This window comes from Oncorhynchus masou, unplaced genomic scaffold (genome assembly GCF_036934945.1).
Source record: "Oncorhynchus masou masou isolate Uvic2021 unplaced genomic scaffold, UVic_Omas_1.1 unplaced_scaffold_1702, whole genome shotgun sequence".
NCBI classification, from domain to species: Eukaryota; Metazoa; Chordata; class Actinopteri; order Salmoniformes; family Salmonidae; genus Oncorhynchus; species Oncorhynchus masou.
This window is the reverse complement of record NW_027007177.1, coordinates 87,711-101,848: the sequence shown is the minus strand read 5'-3', so window position 1 is coordinate 101,848 and position 14,138 is coordinate 87,711. Positions and strand designations below refer to the sequence as shown.

General features: G+C 42.8%; 14 non-coding genes across 14 annotated transcripts; all 14 read right to left on the bottom strand.

The window, feature by feature from the left end:
- Positions 1–191: 191 nt before the first annotated feature.
- Positions 192–273, bottom strand: trnal-aag (transfer RNA leucine (anticodon AAG)). The gene has a single exon. It is a non-coding gene; the product is annotated as a tRNA-Leu (tRNA).
- A 1,327-nt stretch (positions 274–1,600) lies between these two features.
- Positions 1,601–1,682, bottom strand: trnal-aag (transfer RNA leucine (anticodon AAG)). The gene has a single exon. It is a non-coding gene; the product is annotated as a tRNA-Leu (tRNA).
- A 740-nt stretch (positions 1,683–2,422) lies between these two features.
- Positions 2,423–2,504, bottom strand: trnal-aag (transfer RNA leucine (anticodon AAG)). Its single transcript has one exon. It is a non-coding gene; the product is annotated as a tRNA-Leu (tRNA).
- Positions 2,505–3,228: 724 nt separating this feature from the next.
- On the bottom strand, positions 3,229–3,310 carry trnal-aag (transfer RNA leucine (anticodon AAG)). The gene has a single exon. It is a non-coding gene; the product is annotated as a tRNA-Leu (tRNA).
- Positions 3,311–3,992: 682 nt separating this feature from the next.
- trnal-uag (transfer RNA leucine (anticodon UAG)) lies at positions 3,993–4,074 on the bottom strand. Its single transcript has one exon. It is a non-coding gene; the product is annotated as a tRNA-Leu (tRNA).
- Positions 4,075–5,518: 1,444 nt separating this feature from the next.
- Positions 5,519–5,600, bottom strand: trnal-aag (transfer RNA leucine (anticodon AAG)). The gene has a single exon. It is a non-coding gene; the product is annotated as a tRNA-Leu (tRNA).
- Positions 5,601–6,273: 673 nt separating this feature from the next.
- On the bottom strand, positions 6,274–6,355 carry trnal-uag (transfer RNA leucine (anticodon UAG)). The gene has a single exon. It is a non-coding gene; the product is annotated as a tRNA-Leu (tRNA).
- A 1,442-nt stretch (positions 6,356–7,797) lies between these two features.
- Positions 7,798–7,879, bottom strand: trnal-aag (transfer RNA leucine (anticodon AAG)). The gene has a single exon. It is a non-coding gene; the product is annotated as a tRNA-Leu (tRNA).
- A 1,467-nt stretch (positions 7,880–9,346) lies between these two features.
- Positions 9,347–9,428, bottom strand: trnal-aag (transfer RNA leucine (anticodon AAG)). The gene has a single exon. It is a non-coding gene; the product is annotated as a tRNA-Leu (tRNA).
- A 679-nt stretch (positions 9,429–10,107) lies between these two features.
- On the bottom strand, positions 10,108–10,189 carry trnal-aag (transfer RNA leucine (anticodon AAG)). Its single transcript has one exon. It is a non-coding gene; the product is annotated as a tRNA-Leu (tRNA).
- Positions 10,190–10,905: 716 nt separating this feature from the next.
- On the bottom strand, positions 10,906–10,987 carry trnal-aag (transfer RNA leucine (anticodon AAG)). Its single transcript has one exon. It is a non-coding gene; the product is annotated as a tRNA-Leu (tRNA).
- A 1,446-nt stretch (positions 10,988–12,433) lies between these two features.
- Positions 12,434–12,515, bottom strand: trnal-aag (transfer RNA leucine (anticodon AAG)). The gene has a single exon. It is a non-coding gene; the product is annotated as a tRNA-Leu (tRNA).
- A 681-nt stretch (positions 12,516–13,196) lies between these two features.
- Positions 13,197–13,278, bottom strand: trnal-uag (transfer RNA leucine (anticodon UAG)). The gene has a single exon. It is a non-coding gene; the product is annotated as a tRNA-Leu (tRNA).
- A 676-nt stretch (positions 13,279–13,954) lies between these two features.
- On the bottom strand, positions 13,955–14,036 carry trnal-uag (transfer RNA leucine (anticodon UAG)). The gene has a single exon. It is a non-coding gene; the product is annotated as a tRNA-Leu (tRNA).
- Positions 14,037–14,138: the final 102 nt, after the last annotated feature.

The window sequence follows — 14,138 nt, the reverse complement described above, 5'->3', positions numbered from 1 at the left end:
GCAACTGCCAGCACAAGAGCACAGGACTTGGTAGCTGGTTGGTTAAGGCGATGGACTACACTATTGAGTTGGAACCCCATCCGTGACACACAACATTTGTTCTTTTCTCCCTTGCATGGCCCTACATGAAAGTAAAAACGCTGAAATAAAGCAGAACATGTGACAGCTTGCGCAAACAAACTCAATAAAGATGGCAGTGGTGGGATTTGAACCCACGCCTCCTTAGAGACTGGAGCCTTAATCCAGCGCCTTAGACCGCTCGGCCACACTACCCAGATCTGGAACAAATTCAAACTTTCTCATCAGTTACCTAGAGCGTTTGCACTTCCTTGTATTTTAGTCTTCTTTTTCATTTTCTTCTTTAAAATATTTATGTATCTCATGTTGCTCTTTCTTCCATTGTCATCTTTTTTCTGATTCTCTTTTTAAAAATCTTAATTTATCTCATGTTGCTCTTTCTTGCATTGTGTACACTGAAAATTTGTTTCTGCTTTTATGTCTGAAGCAGATTGAATTTGAAAAACACAGCAGATAATTTCAAAAACAGAAGTGGGAACTAGGCAAGGCCTGGATTCCCTTTATTTGTCCGGTGTCCTTGGAGACTGGAGCCTTAATCCAGCGCCAGCTTGGCCACGCCCCAGCTCTGTGAAAATGGACTACCCGTGCTACCCCAGTGCATGGCCCTTTACATGAAAGTAAAACCACCGCTGAAATAAAGCAGAAAATGTGACAGATTGCTTTTCTCCCTTGCATGGTCCAAACAAACTCAAAAAGATGGCAAACAATCTGATGGGATTTGAACCCACACCTCGTTAGAGACTGGAGCCTTACTCCAGCACCTTAGACCACTTGGCCACACTACCCAGCTCTGGAAATATATTCACACTTTCTCGTCAGTTACCTAGGGCGTCTGCACTTCCTTGTATTTTCGTCTTCTTTTTCATTTTCTTCTTTAAAATATTTATGTATCTCATGTTGCTCTTGCTTCCGTCATCTTTTTTTGATTCTCTTTTTAAAAATCTTAATTTATCTCATGTTGCTCTTTCTTGCATTGTGTACACTGAAAATTTGTTTCTGCTTTTATGTCTGAAGCAGATTGAATTTGAAAAACACAGCAGATAATTTCAAAAACAGAAGTGGGAACTAGGGTAAGGCCTGGATTCCCTTTATTTGTCTGGTGTCCTTGGTGGCCTTGTTTGGAATTACATTACAGTTTTCTGTTGAGAAAACGTTGCAGCGGTGGACTTTAAACCCACATCTCTGAAAGAATGGATCCTTAAATCCAGTACTCTGGACAGCTCGGCCACATTACCCACTGTTAAAATGGACTGCTGGGTCGTCGCCTTGCTCAGCCCAACTTTCCTTGTTTACCATCAAGGCTTTGACATGAACAACCACCGGAAGGAGGTGCAACTGCCAGCACAAGAGCACAGGACTTGGTAGCTGGTTGGTTAAGGCGATGGACTACACTATTGAGTTGGAACCCCATCCGTGACACACAACATTTGTTCTTTTCTCCCTTGCATGGCCCTACATGAAAGTAAAAACGCTGAAATAAAGCAGAACATGTGACAGATTGCGCAAACAAACTCAATAAAGATGGCAGTGGTGGGATTTGAACCCACGCCTCCTTAGAGACTGGAGCCTTAATCCAGCGCCTTAGACCGCTCGGCCACACTACCCAGCTCTGGAAAAATATTCACACTTTCTCGTCAGTTACCTAGGGCGTCTGCACTTCCTTGTATTTTAGTCTTCTTTTTCATTTTCTTCTTTAAAATATTTATGTATCTCATGTTGCTCTTGCTTCCGTCATCTTTTTTTGATTCTCTTTTTAAAAATCTTAATTTATCTCATGTTGCTCTTTCTTGCATTGTGTACACTGAAAATTTGTTTCTGCTTTTATGTCTGAAGCAGATTGAATTTGAAAAACACAGCAGATAATTTCAAAAACAGAAGTGGGAACTAGGGTAAGGCCTGGATTCCCTTTATTTGTCTGGTGTCCTTGGTGGCCTTGTTTGGAATTACATTACAGTTTTCTGTTGAGAAAACGTTGCAGCGGTGGACTTTAAACCCACATCTCTGAAAGAATGGATCCTTAAATCCAGTACTCTGGACAGCTCGGCCACATTACCCACTGTTAAAATGGACTGCTGGGTCGTCACAGCCTTGCTCATCCCAACTTTCCTTGTTTACCATCAAGGCTTTGACATGAACAACCACCGGAAGGAGGTGCAACTGCCAGCACAAGAGCACAGGACTTGGTAGCTGGTTGGTTAAGGCGATGGACTACACTATTGAGTTGGAACCCCATCCGTGACACACAACATTTGTTCTTTTCTCCCTTGCATGGCCCTACATGAAAGTAAAAACACTGAAATAAAGCAGAACATGTGACAGCTTGCACAAACAAACTCAATAAAGATGGCAGTGGTGGGATTTGAACCCACGCCTCCTTAGAGACTGGAGCCTTAATCCAGCGCCTTAGACCGCTCGGCCACACTACCCAGCTCTGTAAAAATATTCACACTTTCTCGTCAGTTACCTAGGGCGTCTGCACTTCCTTGTATTTTCTTCTTCTTTTTCATTTTCTTCTTTAAAATATTTATGTATCTCATGTTGCTCTTGCTTCCGTCTTTTTTTGATTCTCTTTTAAAAATCTTAATTTATCTCATGTTGCTCTTTCTTGCATTGTGTACACTGAAAATTTGTTTCTGCTTTTATGTCTGAAGCAGATTGAATTTGAAAAACACAGCAGATAATTTCAAAAACAGAAGTGGGAACTAGGGTAAGAACTGGATTCCCTTTATTTGTCTGGTGTCCTTGGTGGCCTTGTTTGGAATTACATTACAGTTTTCTGTTGAGAAAATGTTGCATGGGTGGACTTTAAACCCACATCTCTGAAAGAATGGATCCTTAAATCCAGTACTCTGGACAGCTCGGCCACATTACTCACTGTTAAAATGGACTGCTGGGTCGTCGCCTTGCTCATCCCAACTTTCCTTGTTTACCATCAAGGCTTTGACATGAACAACCACCTGCAACTGCCAGCACAAGAGCACAGGACTTGGTAGCTGGTTGGTTAAGGCGATGGACTACACTATTGAGTTGGAACCCCATCCTTGACACACAACATTTGTTCTTTGCTCCCTTGCATGGCCCTACATGAAAGTAAAAACGCTGAAATAAAGCAGAACATGTGACAGCTTGCGCAAACAAACTCAATAAAGATGGCAGTAGTGGGATTTGAACCCACGCCTCCTTAGAGACTGGAGCCTTAATCCAGCGCCTTAGACCGCTTAGCCACACTACCCAGCACTGGAAAAACATTCACACTTTCTCGTCAGTTACCTAGAGCGTCTGCACTTCCTTGTATTTTAGACTTCTTTTTCATTTTCTTCTTTAAAATCTTTATGTATCTCATGTTGCTATTTCTTCCATTGTGCACATTAGAAAATTAGTTTCTGCTTTTATGTCTGAAGCAGATTGAATTTGGAAAACACGGCAGATAATTTCAAAAACAGACGTGGGAATTAGGGTAAAGGCTGGATTCCTTTTATTTGTCCGGTGTCCTTGGTGGCCTTGTTTGAAAAAACATTACAGTTTTCTGTTGAGAAGATGTTGCAGCGGTGGAATTTGAACCCACATCTCTGAAAGACTGGATGTTTAAATCCAGTGCTCTGGACAGCTTGGCCACAGTACCCACTGTTAAAATGGACTGCTTGGTCGTCACACAGCCCAGTCCAGCCCAACTTTCCTTGTTTACAATCAAGGCTTTGACGTGAACAACCACCGGTAGGAGGTGCAACTGCCACCACGAGAGCACAGGACATGGTGGCTGATTGGTTAAGGCGATGAACTACACTATTGAGTTGGAACCCCATCCGTGACACACAACATTTGTTCTTTTCTCCCTTGCATGGTCCTACATGAAAGTAAAAATGCTGAAATAAAGCAGAACATGTGACAGCTTGCGCAAACAATCTCAATAAATATGGCAGTGGTGGGATTTGAATCCACACCTCCTTAGAGACTGGAGCCTAAATCCAGCACCTTAGACCACTCGGCCACACTACCCAGCTGTAGAAAAATGTTTGCACTTTCTCGTCAGTTACCTAGAGCGTCTGCACTCCCTTGTATTTTAGTCTTCTTTTTAATTTTCTTCTTTAAAATCTTTATGTATCTCATGTTGCTGTTTCTTCCATTGTGCACATTAGAAAATTAGTTTCTGCTTTTATGTCTGAAGCAGATTGAATTTGGAAAACACGGCAGATAATTTCAAAAACAGACATGGGAATTAGGGTAAAGGCTGGATTCCTTTTATTTGTCCGGTGTCCTTGGTGGCCTTGTTTGAAAAAACATTACAGTTTTCTGTTGAGAAGATGTTGCAGCGGTGGAATTTGAACCCACATCTCTGAAAGACTGGATGTTTAAATCCAGTGGTCTGGACAGCTTGGCCACAGTACCCACTGTTAAAATGGACTGCTTGGTCGTCACACAGCCCAGTCCTGCCCAACTTTCCTTGTTTACAATCAAGGCTTTGACGTGAACAACCACCGGTAGGAGGTGCAACTGCCATCACGAGAGCACAGGACATGGTGGCTGATTGGTTAAGGCGATGAAATACACTATTGAGTTGGAACCCCATCCGTGACACACACATTTGTTCTTTGCTCCCTTGCATGGTCCTACATGAAAGTAAAAACGCTGAAATAAAACAGAACATGTGACAGCTTGCGCAAACAATCTCAATAAAGATGGCAGTGGTGGGATTTGAACCCACGCCTCCTTAGAGACTGGAACCTTAATCCAGCACCTTAGACTGCTCAGCCACACTATCCAGCTGTAGAAAAAAATTAACACTTTCTCGTCAGTTACCTAGAGCGTCTGCACTCCCTTGTATTTTAGTCTTCTTTTTAATTTTCTTCTTTAAAATCTTTATGTATCTCATGTTGCTGTTTCTTCCATTGTGCACACTGAAAATTAGTTTCTGCTTTTATGTCTGAAGCAGATTGAATTTGGAAAACACGGCAGATAATTTCAAAAACAGACATGGGAATTAGGGTAAAGGCTGGATTCCTTTTATTTGTCGGGTGTCCTTGGTGGCCTTGTTTGAAAAAACATTACAGTTTTCTGTTGAGAAGATGTTGCAGCGGTGGAATTTGAACCCACATCTCTGAAAGACTGGATGATTAAATCCAGTGCTCTGGACAGCTTGGCCACAGTACCCACTGTTAAAATTGACTGCTTGGTCGTCACACAGCCCAGCCCAGCCCAACCTTCCTTGTTTACAATCAAGGCTTTGACGTGAACAACCACCGGTAGGAGGTGCAACTGCCACCACGAGAGCACAGGACATGGTGGCTGATTGGTTAAGGCGATTAACTACACTATTGAGTTGGAACCCCATCCGTGACACACAACATTTGTTCTTTTCTCCCTTGCATGGTCCTACATGAAAGTAAAAACGCTGAAATAAAGCAGAACATGTGACAGCTTGCGCAAACAATCTCAATAAAGATGGCAGTGGTGGGATTTGAACCCACGCCTCCTTAGAGACTGGAGCCTTAATCCAGCGCCTTAGACCACTCAGCCACACTACCCAGCTCTTGAAAAATATTCACACTTTCTCGTCAGTTACCTAGGGCGTCTGCACTTCCTTGTATTTTTGTCTTCTTTTCATTTTCTTCTTTAAAATATTTATGTATCTCATGTTGCTGTTTCTTCCATTGTGCACACTGAAAATTAGTTTCTGCTTTTATGTCTGAAGCAGATTGAATTTGGAAAACACGGCAGATAATTTCAAAAACAGAAGTGGGAATTAGGGTAAAACTGGATTCCTTTATTTGTCCGGTGTCCTTGGTGGCCTTGTTTGAAAAACATTACAGTTTTCTGTTGAGAAAATGTTGCAGCGGTGGAATTTGAACCCACATCTCTGAAAGAATGGATGCTTAAATCCAGTGCTCTGGACAGCTTGGCCACAGTACCCACTGTTAAAATGGACTGCTTGGTCGTCACACAGCTCCATCCCAACTTTCCTTGTTTACAATCAAGGCTTTGACATGAACAACCACCGGAAGGAGGTGCAACTGCCAGCACAAGAGCACAGGACATGGTGGCTGGTTGGTTAAGGCGATGGACTACACTATTGAGTTGGAACCCCATCCGTGACACACAACATTTGTTCTTTTCTCCCTTGCATGGCCCTACATGAAAGTAAAAACGCTGAAATAAAGCAGAACATGTGACAGCTTGCACAAACAAACTCAATAAAGATGGCAGTGGTGGGATTTGAACCCACGCCTCCTTAGAGACTGGAGCCTAAATCCAGCGCCTTAGACCGCTCGGCCACACTACCCAGCTCTGGCAAATTATTCACACTTTCTCGTCAGTTACCTAGGGCGTCTGCACTCCCTTGTATTTTAGTCTTCTTTTTCATTTTCTTCTTTAAAATCTTTATGTATCTCATGTTGCTGTTTCTTCCATTGTGCACACTGAAAATTAGTTTCTGCTTTTATGTCTGAAGCAGATTGAATTTGGAAAACACGGCAGATAATTTCAAAAACATACATGGGAATTAGGGTAAAGGCTGGATTCCATTTATTTGTCCGGTGTCCTTGGTGGCCTTGTTTGAAAAAACATTACAGTTTTCTGTTGAGAAGATGTTGCAGCGGTGGAATTTGAACCCACATCTCTGAAAGACTGGATGCTTAAATCCAGTGCTCTGGACAGCTTGGCCACAGTACCCACTGTTAAAATGGACTGCTTGGTCGTCACACAGCCCAGCCCAGCCCAACTTTCCTTGTTTACAATCAAGGCTTTGACGTGAACAACCACCGGTAGGAGGTGCAACTGCCACCACGAGAGCACAGGACATGGTGGCTGATTGGTTAAGGCGATGAACTACACTATTGAGTTGGAACCCCATCCGTGACACACAACATTTGTTCTTTTCTCCCTTGCATGGTCCTACATGAAAGTAAAAACGCTGAAATAAAGCAGAACATGTGACAGCTTGCGCAAACAATCTCAATAAAGATGGCAGTGGTGGGATTTGAACCCACATCTCCTTAGAGACTGGAACCTTAATCCAGCACCTTAGACTGCTCAGCCACACTACCCAGCTGTAGAAAAAAATTAACACTTTCTCGTCAGTTACCTAGAGCGTCTGCACTCCCTTGTATTTTAGTCTTCTTTTTAATTTTCTTCTTTAAAATCTTTATGTATCTCATGTTGCTGTTTCTTCCATTGTGCACATTAGAAAATTAGTTTCTGCTTTTATGTCTGAAGCAGATTGAATTTGGAAAACAGGGCAGATAATTTCAAAAACAGACATGGGAATTAGGGTAAAGGCTGGATTCCTTTTATTTGTCCGGTGTCCTTGGTGGCCTTGTTTGAAAAAACATTACAGTTTTCTGTTGAGAAGATGTTGCAGCGGTGGAATTTGAACCCACATCTCTGAAAGACTGGATGTTTAAATCCAGTGGTCTGGACAGCTTGGCCACAGTACCCACTGTTAAAATGGACTGCTTGGTCGTCACACAGCCCAGTCCCAACTTTCCTTGTTTACAATCAAGGCTTTGACGTGAACAACCACCGGTAGGAGGTGCAACTGCCACCACAAGAGCACAGGACTTGGTGGCTGATTGGTTCAGGCGATGGAATTCACTCTTGAGTTGGAACCCCATCCGTGACACACAACATTTGTTCTTTTCTCCCTTGCATGGCCCTACATGAAAGTAAAAAAAGTTGAAATAAAGCAGAACATGTGACAGATTGCGCAAACAAACTCAATAAAGATGGCAGTGGTGGGATTTGAACCCACGCCTCTTTAGAGACTGGAGCCTTAATCCAGCGCCTTAGACTGCTCGGCCACACTACCCAGCTCTGGAAAAATATTCACACTTTCTCGTCAGTTACCTAGGGCGTCTGCACTTCCTTGTATTTTCCTTCTTTAAAATTTTATGTATCTCATGTTGCTTTTTCCGTCATTTTCTTCTTTAAAATCTTTATGTATCTCATGTTGCTGTTTCTTCCATTGTGCACACTGAAAATTAGTTTCTGCTTTTATGTCTGAAGCAGATTGAATTTGGAAAACACAGCAGATAATTTCAAAAACAGACGTGGGAATTAGGGTAAAACTGGATTCCTTTTATTTGTCCGGTGTCCTTGGTGGCCTTGTTTGAAAAAACATTACAGTTTTCTGTTGAGAAGATGTTGCAGCGGTGGAATTTGAACCCACATCTCTGAAAGACTGGATGCTTAAATCCAGTGCTCTGGACAGCTTGGCCACAGTACCCACTGTTAAAATGGACTGCTTGGTCGTCACACAGCTCCATCCCAACTTTCCTTGTTTACAATCAAGGCTTTGACGTGAACAACCACCGGAAGGAGGTGCAACTGCCACACAAGAGCACAGGACATGGTGGCTGATTGGTTAAGGCGATGAACTACACTATTGAGTTGGAACCCCATCCGTGACACACAACATTTGTTCTTTTCTCCCTTGCATGGTCCTACATGAAAGTAAAAACGCTGAAATAAAGCAGAACATGTGACAGCTTGCGCAAACAAACTCAATAAAGATGGCAGTGGTGGGATTTGAACCCACGCCTCCTTAGAGACTGGAGCCTTAAACCAGCGCATTAGACCGCTCGGCCACACTACCCAGCTGTGGAAAAATATTCACACTTTCTCGTCAGTTACCTAGGGCATCTGCACTTCCTTGTATTATCGTCTTCTTTTTCATTTTCTTCTTTAAAATCTTTATGTATCTCATGTTGCTGTTTCTTCCATTGTGCACACTGAAAATTAGTTTCTGCTTTTATGTCTGAAGCAGATTGAATTTGGAAAACACGGCAGATAATTTCAAAAACAGACGTTGGAATTAGGGTAAAGGCTGGATTCCTTTTATTTGTCCGGTGTCCTTGGTGGCCTTGTTTGAAAAAACATTACAGTTTTCTGTTGAGAAGATGTTGCAGCGGTGGAATTTGAACCCACATCTCTGAAAGACTGGATGTTTAAATCCAGTGCTCTGGACAGCTTTGCCACAGTACCCACTGTTAAAATGGACTGCTTGGTCGTCACACAGCCCAGTCCAGCCCAACTTTCCTTGTTTACAATCAAGGCTTTGACGTGAACAACCACCGGTAGGAGGTGCAACTGCCACCACGAGAGCACAGGACATGGTGGCTGATTGGTTAAGGCGATGAACTACACTATTGAGTTGGAACCCCATCCGTGACACACAACATTTGTTCTTTTCTCCCTTGCATGGTCCTACATGAAAGTAAAAACGCTGAAATAAAGCAGAACATGTGACAGCTTGCGCAAACAAACTCAATAAAGATGGCAGTGGTGGGATTTGAACCCACGCCTCCTTAGAGACTGGAGCCTTAATCCAGCACCTTAGACCGCTCAGCCACACTACCCAGCTGTAGAAAAAAAATCACACTTTCTCGTCAGTTACTAGAGCGTCTGCACTCCCTTGTATTTTAGTCTTGTTTTTAATTTTCTTCTTTAAAATCTTTATGTATCTCATGTTGCTGTTTCTTCCATTGTGCACATTAGAAAATTAGTTTCTGCTTTTATGTCTGAAGCAGATTGAATTTGGAAAACACGGCAGATAATTTCAAAAACATACATGGGAATTAGGGTAAAGGCTGGATTCCATTTATTTGTCCGGTGTCCTTGGTGGCCTTGTTTGAAAAAACATTACAGTTTTCTGTTGAGAAGATGTTGCAGCGGTGGAATTTGAACCCACATCTCTGAAAGACTGGATGCTTAAATCCAGTGCTCTGGACAGCTTGGCCACAGTACCCACTGTTAAAATGGACTGCTTGGTCGTCACACAGCCCAGTCCTGCCCAACTTTCCTTGTTTACAATCAAGGCTTTGACGTGAACAACCACCGGTAGGAGGTGCAACTGCCATCACGAGAGCACAGGACATGGTGGCTGATTGGTTAAGGCGATGAAATACACTATTGAGTTGGAACCCCATCCGTGACACAACATTTGTTCTTTTCTCCCTTGCATGGCCCTACATGAAAGTAAAAACGCTGAAATAAAGCAGAACATGTGACAGATTGCGCAAACAAACTCAATAAAGATGGCAGTGGTGGGATTTGAACCCACGCCTCTTTAGAGACTGGAGCCTTAATCCAGCGCCTTAGACCGCTCGGCCACACTACCCAGCTCTGGAAAAATATTCACACTTTCTCGTCAGTTACATAGGGCGTCTGCACTTCCTTGTATTTTCGTCCTCTTTTTCATTTTCTTCTTTAAAATATTTATGTATCTCATGTTGCTCTTAATTCTCTTTTTAAAAATCTTAATTTATCTCATGTTGCTGTTTCTTCCATTGTGTACACTGAAAATTTGTTTCTGCTTTTATGTCTGAAGCAGATTGAATTTGAAAAACACAGCAGATAATTTCAAAAACAGAAGTGGGAACTAGGGTAAGAACTGGATTCCTTTATTTGTCCGGTGTCCTTGGTGGCCTTGTTTGGAATTACATTACAGTTTTCTGTTGAGAAATGTTGCAGCGGTGGACTTTAAACCCACATCTCTGAAAGAATGGATCCTTAAATCCAGTACTCTGGACAGCTCGGCCACATTACCCACTGTTAAAATGGACTGCTGGGTCGTCGCCTTGCTCAGCCCAACTTTCCTTGTTTACCATCAAGGCTTTGACATGAACAACCACCGGAAGGAGGTGCAACTGCCAGCACAAGAGCACAGGACTTGGTGGCTGATTGTTTAAGGCGATGAACTACACTATTGAGTTGGAACCCCATCCGTGACACACAAATTTTGTTCTATTCTCCCTTGCATGATCCTACATGAAAGTAAAAACGCTGAAATAAAGCAGAACATGTGACAGCTTGCGCAAACAATCTCAATAAATATGGCAGTGGTGGGATTTGAACCCACGCCTCCTTAGAGACTGGAGCCTTAATCCAGCGCCTTAGACCGCTCGGCCACACTACCCAGCTCTGGAAAAATATTCACACTTTCTCGTCAGTTACCTAGGGCGTCTGCACTTCCTTGTATTTTAGTCTTCTTTTTCATTTTCTTCTTTAAAATCTTTATGTATCTCATGTTGCTGTTTCTTCCATTGTGCACATTAGAAAATTAGTTTCTGCTTTTATGTCTGAAGCAGATTGAATTTGGAAAACACGGCAGATAATTTCAAAAACAGACATGGGAATTAGGGTAAAGGCTGGATTCCTTTTATTTGTCCGGTGTCCTTGGTGGCCTTGTTTGAAAAAACATTACAGTTTTCTGTTGAGAAGATGTTGCAGCGGTGGAATTTGAACCCACATCTCTGAAAGACTGGATGCTTAAATCCAGTGCTCTGGACAGCTTGGCCACAGTACCCACTGTTAAAATTGACTGCTTGGTCGTCACACAGCCCAGCCCAGCCCAACCTTCCTTGTTTACAATCAAGGCTTTGACGTGAACAACCACCGGTAGGAGGTGCAACTGCCACCACGAGAGCACAGGACATGGTGGCTGATTGGTTAAGGCGATTAACTACACTATTGAGTTGGAACCCCATCCGTGACACACAACATTTGTTCTTTTCTCCCTTGCATGGTCCAACATGAAAGTAAAAACACTGAAATAAAGCAGAACATGTGACAGCTTGCGCAAACAATCTCAATAAAGATGGCAGTGGTGGGATTTGAACCCACATCTCCTTAGAGACTGGAACCTTAATCCAGCACCTTAGACTGCTCAGCCACACTACCCAGCTGTAGAAAAAAATTAACACTTTCTCGTCAGTTACCTAGAGCGTCTGCACTCCCTTGTATTTTAGTCTTCTTTTTAATTTTCTTCTTTAAAATCTTTATGTATCTCATGTTGCTGTTTCTTCCATTGTGCACATTACACTGAAAATTAGTTTCTGCTTTTATGTCTGAAGCAGATTGAATTTGGAAAACACGGCAGATAATTTCAAAAACAGACATGGGAATTAGGGTAAAGGCTGGATTCCTTTTATTTGTCCGGTGTCCTTGGTGGCCTTGTTTGAAAAAACATTACAGTTTTCTGTTGAGAAGATGTTGCAGCGGTGGAATTTGAACCCACATCTCTGAAAGACTGGATGTTTAAATCCAGTGGTCTGGACAGCTTGGCCACAGTACCCACTGTTAAAATGGACTGCTTGGTCGTCACACAGCCCAGTCCCAACTTTCCTTGTTTACAATCAAGGCTTTGACGTGAACAACCACCGGTAGGAGGTGCAACTGCCACCACGAGAGCACAGGACATGGTGGCTGATTGGTAAAGGCGATGAACTACACTATTGAGTTGGAACCCCATCCGTGACACACAACATTTGTTCTTTTCTCCCTTGCATGGCCCTACATGAAAGTAAAAACGCTGAAATAAAGCAGAACATGTGACAGATTGCGCAAACAAACTCAATAAAGATGGCAGTGGTGGGATTTGAACCCACGCCTCCTTAGAGACTGGAGCCTTAATCCAGCGCCTTAGACCGCTCGGCCACACTACCCAGCTCTGGGAAAATATTCACACTTTCTCGTCAGTTACCTAGGGCATCTGCACTTCCTTGTATTATCGTCTTCTTTTTCATTTTCTTCTTTAAAATCTTTATGTATCTCATGTTGCTGTTTCTTCCATTGTGCACACTGAAAATTAGTTTCTGCTTTTATGTCTGAAGCAGATTGAATTTGGAAAACACGGCAGATAATTTCAAAAACAGACGTGGGAATTAGGGTAAAGGCTGGATTCCTTTTATTTGTCCGGTGTCCTTGGTGGCCTTGTTTGAAAAAACATTACAGTTTTCTGTTGAGAAGATGTTGCAGCGGTGGAATTTGAACCCACATCTCTGAAAGACTGGATGTTTAAATCCAGTGCTCTGGACAGCTTGGCCACAGTACCCACTGTTAAAATGGACTGCTTGGTCGTCACACAGCCCAGTCCAGCCCAACTTTCCTTGTTTACAATCAAGGCTTTGACGTGAACAACCACCGGTAGGAGGTGCAACTGCCACCACGAGAGCACAGGACATGGTGGCTGATTGGTTAAGGCGATGAACTACACTATTGAGTTGGAACCCCATCCGTGACACACAACATTTGTTCTTTTCTCCCTTGCATGGTCCTACATGAAAGTAAAAACGCTGAAATAAAGCAGAACATGTGACAGCTTGCGCAAACAATCTCAATAAATATGGCAGTGGTGGGATTTGAACCCACGCCTCCTTAGAGACTGGAGCCTAAATCCAGCGCCTTAGACCGCTCGGCCACACTACCCAGCTGTAGAATAATATTCTCACTTTCTCGTCAGTTACCTAGAGCGTCTGCACTCCCTTGTATTTTAGTCTTCTTTTTAATTTTCTTCTTTAAAATCTTTATGTATCTCATGTTGCTGTTTCTTCCATTGTGCACACTGAAAATTAGTTTCTGCTTTTATGTCTGAAGCAGATTGAATTTGGAAAACACGGCAGATAATTTCAAAAACAGAAGTGGGAACTAGGGTAAGGCCTGGATTCCATTTATTTGTCCGGTGTCCTTGGTGGCCTTGTTTGAAAAAACATTACAGTTTTCTGTTGAGAAGATGTTGCAGCGGTGGAATTTGAACCCACATCTCTGAAAGACTGGATCCTTAAATCCAGTGCTCTGGACAGCTTGGCCACAGTACCCACTGTTAAAATGGACTGCTTGGTCGTCACACAGCCCATCCCAACTTTCCTTGTTTACAATCAAGGCTTTGACATGAACAACCACCGGTAGGAGGTGCAACTGCCAGCACAAGAGCACAGGACTTGGTGGCTGATTGTTTAAGGCGATGAACTACACTATTGAGTTGGAACCCCATCCGTGACACACAACATTTGTTCTTTTCTCCCTTGCATGGTCCTACATGAAAGTAAAAACGCTGAAATAAAGCAGAACATGTGACAGCTTGCGCAAACAATCTCAATAAAGATGGCAGTGGTGGGATTTGAACCCACGCCTCCTTAGAGACTGGAGCCTAAATCCAGCGCCTTAGACCGCTCGGCCACACTACCCAGCTGTAGGAAAATAATCGCACTTTCTCGTCAGTTACCTAGAGCGTCTGCACTCCCTTGTATTTTAGTCCTCTTTTTCATTTTCTTCTTTAAAATCTTTAT